The following is a 6,514-nucleotide window of genomic DNA, read 5'->3' on the forward strand; positions in this document are numbered from 1 at the left end:
TGGGCACCTCAGTTGCTCCTCTGTCTCCAAGCTGGCTCTGGGGATACCTCCTCCAGGAAGCCTTCCTCGAATCCCCCGGCCATGATGGCAAATTCTCTCCCTTGGCGCTCTGTCTCTCGGGGCCCCTGAGGACAGACGGCTGGCGTCTCCCTCATGCTTACAGGACACGCGATCCCCGAAGACAGACAGAGGTGGGACCCATCCTGGCATCTGGCAGCAACCACACTGTCTGCACGGAGTGGTGACTGGATATACTTTTGTGTTGAATTTGCCCAATCTGGTCAATAAAAGAGAACTATTATCTTGTACCAGGAGTCCCAGCTGAATTAGCTGCCGGAGATCCACACTGGAAAGAGGCATAGACTCCAGAGTCTCCGTCCCCACAGACGGCACGACTCTGACAGCATTAATTAACTTTTCCAGGCTCTCAGGTGGGTTGATTTTAGTCCACTTTATTATATTTCAGAATTTCCTCTCTGGTTTTTCTTTAGCTCCTCAGCTTCATGCAAAACTAGTCCAGAGACGCCAGTCTTGGCAGAAAAGGCCGTGAGATCCGTGGCCAGTGACGCCTGAAGTGACTGCGTACCGTGTCTGGCTCGAGCACCCCCGGGGGCTCAGGAGGATGTGGGGCCGCCCGCTCCTGCCCTCCTGGGGAGCTCGCTGGCAGACATACCCGCGGGCAGCAGTAGTCTGGCCTCGCCGCAGATGGAGGGGCCCGGAGCCTCTCCCATGGGCGGGCCGGCTGCAGGGGTCCGTGACATTTCCTCTGGAGTCACAGACAGCGAACTCGGAGAGCAGGCAGAGCGTCTGCAGGGCCTGCCCGTTCCGCTCTGACCCAGGCATGTCCCGAGAGGCTGAGCGGGTGTCCTGAGAGCCCCGGCGGCCCCTGAGGCCAGGGCTGGTGGCGGCAGCCGCGGGGAGGCCAGGCCCTGCTCAACTCCGGTCCCCCCAACCCCATCGACTGTATCCCCCCCGGTGCTTCTCAGATCCATTCCCTGCATCCTCCCCAGAGGGGGATGCCTGCCCCACACCCAGCTTCCGTCGCGACTCCCGACCTCAGCCTTGCTCTGCCGACCCTGACACACGCACGGGCACTGTCATCGCTGGGGGCGTCCGCACTCCGTGCCCGGCTCCGCCACACACGCCGCGATCCTGGCCTCCAGGCCTTGGCCGACTCCGTTCCCTGGGCTCCTCCTAACTCTCCGGTCTCCCTCGTGCTGGCCTTCCTGGCTCAGCGCCAGTACCCCCTCCTGGAGGAAGACACCGGCCCAGGCGCCGGCCCCCGAGCTCCTAGGGCGTTATGGTACTTCCCACGTCACGTTAAAATGATCTGGTTTTGTTTCCTCGGTGCAGTGAGTAGGGATTGATGTAGTCGGTGAGGAGACGGTCAGAACACAAGCATATAAAGGTCCATCTGTGCATGAGATGGACGTAACCAGTATGAAAATATCAAAAATAAGCTAAAGATCACGTCCCTAGGGAGTGTCCCAGGGTTGATACTCACACACGGATCCAGAAAACATGCACACCTCGAAGGAGGGCTCCACGCGGCGGGGCGGGCGCAGCGGTAAACCTGCCCACAGCGCGGGTCACTTTGCTAGCAGTGAAGGGCATCAGAGCAAGGAGCTGGTTTGCTGGCTTGCCGGTGAGCGCAGGGGGACTCTCCCAGACACAGCCAGTCCCGGGCAGGTGATGGGGACACTTCGATGTCACTCCTGGTGGCAAGGGAGGTGAAAGGGACCTTCCGGAACACCCATGCATTGCCCCTCATAAAGTCACTCCATTAACAAACAGCAAGGTTATAATTCTACGGGGAGTAGAGCCTTTGTTCAAAGCTCTGTTTAAAGGACAAAAATTGAGATAATCTAAATGTCCAAAGAATATATGAGGTTTATATGGTGCAAGCATTGAGTGTTTGCTTCTCAGGAACAGCACACTTACCTTTCACTTGCCTTTTTCTGTGCACCAGGGCAGACTCCCTCCTGGAGGTCTTGGCGGGAAGCAGAGACCCCGTTTTGCTGACACAGAAGTGAGAGCCCGGGGTCCTCCTTGCAGGGGAGCAGACCTGTGGCCAGCCTGGGGGCCCTTGGGGGGGGGCTCAACATCCTGAAATCGGAGGCACAGAAAAAAGATCATATATTTTGCCCAAGTTAACCTCATCTAGGAATGAAAACTTGGTGTCATATTTTTAAAAATCTACAATACCATTCACCACCTCACAGAATAGAAAACAGGATGTGACCCACTATCTCATAAAAATTGTTCAATAACCTTCAAAGTCTACACGTGACAAAAACTCAGAGCAAACCAGGATGAGGAAGCGGTTCCTTAACATCACAGATGGTGGCTACAGAGATAAATTTGCAGAGATTGTACTTATTGGTCGAATCCCAAAGCTCCCCCCAAAAATCAGGCATCCGACATGGCGCTGGCTCGGGGTCCGAGACCCTCGGCAGGGCAGCCACGCCTGCTCACGGGAGCTGGAGTGAAAATACTTCCAAGTGCAGGCGACGTGATTATGGGTAAGGAAAATCCGAAAGCATCCATAAAAAAATCATTAGGATTAATTAGCAAACTCCATGTGCTAGCAACAAACAAACAAGGAATTCTTAAAGTATCTTTCACAATAGCATCAGAAGATCAGATACTTTGTGACAATTGTGCACGACGCCTTGCCTGAAAAACAGCAAAACTCTGCTGAGGGGATGAAGGAGAGTCTGAACGTGAAGGCGCACTGCATCCAGGGCGGGGAGACCAGCCTTGTCCGTTCCTGCACATCCGTCCCTAGGTTCACCGTGATTCCATTTAAAACTCCACTGTAACGTTTATTGTCAAAATGTACAAGCTGATTTTCAAAATTGACCAGGAAAGTCGAAGTATATCGGGGCACCAAGACCGCCTGTGACCGGCAGCCTGCCGCGACCCGGGACTCCCCATAAAGCCACCGTGTGTGGGCGCCGTGCTGTGGCGGGAAGTCCACGTGAGGACCGCAGAGGAGGGTGAGGGGCCAGAGCAGACAGACCACGTGCGGGCGGCCGTGGGAGGGCTGAAAACGGCCGAGGATGACCCCGGAGAAGAAGGGAGCATTGCAGGGAGATGCTTCTGACTTGACCCCCTTGGAAGAACGGATCCCCATTTCTGCCTCCCTCCACTGACTTCAGAGGATCATCTGCATCGGTGTAAAAGCAAACACTGTAAAGCTTTAGAAGAAAACATAATAGGATATTTTCATGATATTGGACTAGGGAGTACATCCTAAACAGGACACTGAAATTCTAACCGTGCGATTTAAAAAAGAATGGATAAACTGAGCTTCAGTGAAACACAGAAAACAAAAAACCCCTCCTCCTCACACTAAAAAGGCAGAAAGCCGCCCACAGCCTTGGCGGGAGATTTTCTGACTGTGTCTTGAAGGACCCACACCCCTAGTGCACAGAGATGCCCGGCGACTGTAAGGACGTCTCTTCCCCTGCTTGTGTTGTCTGTCTCTCTCTGTCAAAAAAATAAATCTTTATTTATTTGACAGAGAGAGACACAGCGAGAGCAGGAACACAAGCAGGGGGAGCGGGAGGGGGAGAAGCAGGCTCCCCGCCTAGCAGGGAGCCCGATGCGGGGCTCGATCCCAAGACCCCGGGATCATGACCTGAGCCGAAGGCAGACATCTAATGACTAAGCCATGCAGGTGCCCCTAAATAAATAAATAAAATCGTTTTCAAAAAATAAAATAAATTAAAAATAAAATCACACGTGCTCGGCCACTGGTCCCCCAGGCGAGCAGCTACTATGGAGGGGCGCCTGGCTGGCTCAGTCGGTGGAGGGTGTGACCCTTGATCTTGGGGTGGTGAATTCGAGCCCCACGGTGAATGCGCGAGGATGAGCCTCAGCTGGGCTGCTGGGCGAGAAAGAAGGCAGTACGAGGACCCCGGGGAACTGGGGTGGGCCCGGGGAGGCACGGGGGTGGAATTTCGTCAAAGCATATGCTTTTCTTCTGAGTATTTTACTAGATTCAAATCATACTTGGATTTTAGAAAGAAGTAACAGGCTGCAAACGTGACAAAATACTAGCACTTTCTTTATGTGGAAGGTAAACATCAAACATCACTCGAATCTAACATCTAACATTAATGAAATTAGGGAAACGTGTTCTTTTTATTTTTCTGTATCCTCTGAGATCCCATCAGTGGTCATGTATTTCCCTTAAAGTGAAAAAATCCTTAGACTTTTAAAATTAAGAAAGAGCTTGTATAAGCTGATATGGACATGTATCCATGTGTGTCTTCACACGAGTGGATATTTATAATCAAGTATTGTTTTAGTATTCATGTGTTAAAAACCAAATTCAATATAATAAGTGCAATTCAGACATCGGCGTGTCTCCTCGCTGCGTTCAAAGCTGGTGGACACTGTGCTGGTTCCTACACTGTGTGACCCAAACAGCCCCTTTATTATCCCACAGCATCTAGGTCAGGAATCTGCTGGGGTCTCCCAAGGCCAGAACTAAGGGATCAGTGGGCTGTGGTCCATCTGGAGCCTGGGATCCTCTTCCAAGCCCGTTTGGGGATCAGCAGGATTCAGTTTCTTGTGCTTGTGCTTGCTGAATGCGGGTCCCTGATCTCTGGCTGTGGGCCGGGGTGTGCTCTCAGCAATCAGAGGCCCCCAGGTCATGGCCAGTTCCCTGCCCCCTGTCGGGCAGCCCACAGCATGGTTGCTGGCTTCTTTGGGCCACAGGAGCAAGGCTCCTGTGACTCCTCACCTGATTAGGCCAGGCCCACCAGGTCAGCTCCCTTTTGATGAACTTAGTAGCTAATCACTGGAGTGACAGAGCATCATATCCGCCTCTCCCGCAACACACACATGCACAGATGGGGAGATTATTCAGGCTGTATACGGGGGGGGGGCAGAAATCTCTGCTGATTTCCTCCCCGTGTATTTTCAGAGTGTAAAACCTTCTGCACAGTACCGACTGTCAAAAACACGGCACCCCGAGTAATTACAGCTGACAGTGGCCTGCATGTGTCTTGCATGAATGGAGCTCAGATTTCAGGGGCTCCTGTCCATCTGTGGTTTGGGGGTGTGCCTGGAAGCAGCAAGGGCCTTCGGGACAGAAAGGGAGGCGATGAAGCCGGGCCTCTGGGCAGGAGGGAGGTGGGGCCGGGAGGGATGGGCGGCAGGTTGAGGAGGTCAGTGCAGGGTGACAGGGGCAGAGAGGCCAGGCACGGGCCGAGCAGCTGGACGCCAGGCGCTGGCGGGGGGAGCCGGGGTGGGTCCTGGAGCTGGGGCAGGGCGCAGGGTTTTAGGCCTGGACCTCAGGCTGGGGCAGCGTGGCGGACCCCACCCTCCGCCTTCTGCCCCCGGCCGCTGAGCCCTGGGCAGAGGAGAGGACTGAGGGCACAAGGGTGGGGCAGGGTCCAGGCTGACCGTGCACAGACCGCCGTGTCCCAAGAGGGCTGCTGGCGGAAGCACACCCTTGTGGGCAGGGGCTCATGGCCAGGAGGGCACTCGGTTTGGAAACTGGAAACAAATCTCAGTAAACAGGAGGAAACCCCCAATTCCTGCGACCATGGTAACAAAGATGGTCGGGGGTCAGGGTGGGGTGGGGAGCAGGGAAGAGTCTGGAAAGCCTGGTTATCTCCTGTGTCATCCTCCAAGATCCAGGATGCTGGGGCTGTGGCAGCTTTCACCCCAGTGCCCAGTCTGGCCGGGAGCAGGGGCGGCTCCGAGCCCCCACCACACGCTACATCCCGGGCCCCTCTGCCTCCGTCCCCTCCTGTGGAGTCTGGGTTTCCCACTCCACCCACCCCCCACACTGCACCCTTGCACAACCCCTCAGCACGCAGACTCCGCAAGGACTCATTCGAGCTGGACCTCCTCCCAGGCACCCCCACCTCAGCTCGGGGACCAGGCTCAGCATCTTTCTCGAGGACAGGCGTGTCAGAGCTGGGCACCGGGCTCTCTGTGTTGAGAGGGACTCCCTGGGCCCCAGAGGCACAGCCGCTGTGGCGTGGAGGGGATGGGGCTCTGCCAGCCCTGGGGGGACTGGGAAGGGCCTGCATCCTTATAGGGAAATCCACATTCTCTGAGCAGGCTCCCCAGACTCTAGCCAGTGGTCGGCCAGAGGACGGGTGCCGAGGACCCCGGGCCATGAAGAGGGTGGGCGTTCTCAAGGCAGAGACAGGATTTGGCTCAGATGAGGAACGGTGGGCCCAGAGCCCCTGCAGACATGGCCTGGGAGGTTTGGGAAGGCATCTGAAAGCTGGGGCGGGGTCCCCCAGGGCCGCGGAAGGGGGACTCCTCCCAACGCGCCCACCGCAGAGGACACCGCCAGCCAGAGCCAGGACAGAAGGTAGGAGAGGCGCCCTGATGTGCCCACCGGGGAAGGCAGGACCCCGGGCGCCGGAGAGCGTTGGGGCGTCAGGATCCCTGGGCCCTGCTGGGCAGGGCTTAAATTCGTGCTCCCACCGTGAGCTCGGCCTCGGCTGCTCCCTCTAAACACTCATGCACCTCACGGCCCCAG

At 56.0% G+C, this 6,514-nt stretch overlaps 1 long non-coding RNA gene across 1 annotated transcript; it reads right to left on the bottom strand.

Moving 5' to 3' along the window:
- Positions 1 to 987: 987 nt before the first annotated feature.
- LOC114218505 (uncharacterized) lies at positions 988 to 2,149 on the bottom strand. The gene is made up of 3 exons (XR_003611206.2): positions 1,942 to 2,149; positions 1,505 to 1,715; positions 988 to 1,414 (listed from the first exon to the last, which is right to left on the bottom strand). It is a non-coding gene; the product is annotated as an uncharacterized LOC114218505 (long non-coding RNA).
- Positions 2,150 to 6,514: the final 4,365 nt, after the last annotated feature.

Source organism: Eumetopias jubatus, unplaced genomic scaffold, assembly GCF_037043125.1.
Source record: "Eumetopias jubatus isolate StellerSeaLion01/CBP00866 unplaced genomic scaffold, mEumJub1_p1.0 scaffold_8, whole genome shotgun sequence".
Classification (NCBI taxonomy): Eukaryota; Metazoa; Chordata; class Mammalia; order Carnivora; family Otariidae; genus Eumetopias; species Eumetopias jubatus.